The 2,072-nt window shown below is 41.9% G+C and overlaps 1 pseudogene; it reads left to right on the top strand.

The window, feature by feature from the left end:
• The first annotated feature begins 1,123 nt into the window (after positions 1–1,123).
• LOC106735134 (peptidyl-prolyl cis-trans isomerase A pseudogene) lies at positions 1,124–1,701 on the top strand (annotated as a pseudogene).
• Positions 1,702–2,072: the final 371 nt, after the last annotated feature.

Genomic DNA, 2,072 nt, shown 5'->3' with positions numbered 1-2,072 from the left:
TTTCTTTCCCAGTTTTCATAGTCGTTCTGGCGTGAGTTAGAAAGCAGTGGGCTAGGAATCTGGGACTTGTGTCCATCATCCTGGCCTATCTGTCAACTGGAAGAACAACCTTGACAGAGTCTCTACACATTTTTAGGTTTAATTTTCCACATTTGTAAAAATAAGTGGTTGAGAGGCCAGCACATAGTGTAATGCTCATGTCACTGGATTCCTAGGTAGTCAACCACGGTTTGAGTCTTGGACCTAGCAACTTAAAACTCATGCCAGCTGCATGTGCAGGCATACCCAAACTCCTGAGAGGAGAATGGAGGAGAAGGGATTGCAGCGTGGCCATTCACCCTGGGAGGATGATTTCTTACTGTCTTTCTCTCGGTCTCTCTGGCGAGCTCACACAGCCTACAGCAAAAATTTCTCAATTAAAAAAAAAGTGGTTGTGATAACAATCGCTACACCTCTTGTTTGTCTACTACTCAGATTTTCTTAGTATTTTCAGGATATTTTCTAAAGAAATTCCTAACCTGTCCATGAAGGCATAGTGAAAGGTCACTATTTAGAAACAGCTGTTTTTTAAAAATATTTTTCTTAGATATAGAGACTTCTCCTAACAGTAAACACACAAATAGTTTCGGTCTATGAGAGTGAGAGGGCTGCCAGCAAACCACACAGTTTAAACAACAGAAATTTTCTTTCTCACAGTTCTGTTGCTAGAAGCCCAAGTTGGTAGAGTGGATTTCTTCTGAAGCCTCTGTCTGTGGCTTACGGATAGCTGCCTTAACTCTGTTCCTCTGTGTCCCAATCTCTTTTTCTCAAAGGACACCAGTCATTTTAGTTTAAGGCTCACCCTAATGGTCTCATTTGAACTTATTTCTTTACAGAGCCCATCTCCAAATATGGTCACATTCTGAGTTACTAGGAGTTAGGACTTTAACTTATGTATTTGATGGGGAGGGGCATAATTAAACCCATAATAATGTTCAAGAAAGAAATCTTTAGGAGTATGGGAAACATCTGACACCAATTGACTTGGGTGAAGTCCCAAATTGGGTGAGCAAAGAGATTCGCCAATTCTCAGGACTAGTTATACTGTGTAAAGCTTCTTACCCAACCCCTAATTACTAGAAACATGAATAAAGAAGGGGTGTGGTTTTGCAGACACCACCATCTGAGTCTCTTACCCTCAACCACAGTCAACCCCACTGTATTCTTTGACACTGCTGTTGACAGCGAGCCCTTGGGCCATGTCTCCTTCAAGCTGCTTGCAGACAAAATTCCAAAGACAGCAGAAAGCTTTCATGTTTTGAACACTGGAGAGAAAAGATTTGGTTATAAGAGTTCCTGTTTTCACAGAATGATTCCAGGGTTTATGCGTCAAGGTGGTGACTTCATACACCATAATGGTATTGGCGGCAAGTCCATCTATAGTGAAAAATTTGATGATGAGAACTTCATCCTGAAACATACAGGTCCTGGCATCTCGTACATGGCAAATGCTGGACCCAAAACAAACGGTTCTCAGTTTTTCATCTGCACTGCCAAGACTGAACGTTTGGCTGGCAAGCAAGTGGTCCTTGGCAAGGTGAATGAGCTCATGAATATGGTAGCATCCATGAGTACTTTGGGTCTAAGAATGGCAAGACCAGCAAGAAGATCACCATGGCTGACTGTGGACAACTAATGAATGTGACTTGCATTTTCTCTTAACCACCAGAACCATTCCTTCTGTAGCTCGGGAGAGCACCCCTCCACCCCATTTGCTCACTGTGTCCTGTAACCTGTGCTTTTGCTGAAGTTTTTTGGGTTCCATCTTTTCCTTATTCTCCTCCAAATCTAGCTGAATTGCAAAGTTAAGTTTATGATTATGAAATAAAAACTAAGTAACAAAGAAATGGGGCTGCAAAGAGCAAGGGTGAATTAAAATAAAACAGCAAATGATTTGTACTTTGGAGAAAGCAAAGATGGAAATGAACCTTGAAGCACTTACATTGGGGCAGCTCCATTCCATCATGAGGGCAGAAGCTCTTTATCACACAGCCATTATTGTCTGATCTGTGCCAGCAGGTGAACTCGTAGAG

This window comes from Tupaia chinensis, unplaced genomic scaffold (genome assembly GCF_000334495.1).
Source record: "Tupaia chinensis unplaced genomic scaffold, TupChi_1.0 Scaffold000314_1, whole genome shotgun sequence".
Classification (NCBI taxonomy): domain Eukaryota; kingdom Metazoa; phylum Chordata; class Mammalia; order Scandentia; family Tupaiidae; genus Tupaia; species Tupaia belangeri.
Note: the sequence above shows the minus strand (reverse complement) of the source record. Positions and strands in the feature narration are given on the sequence as shown.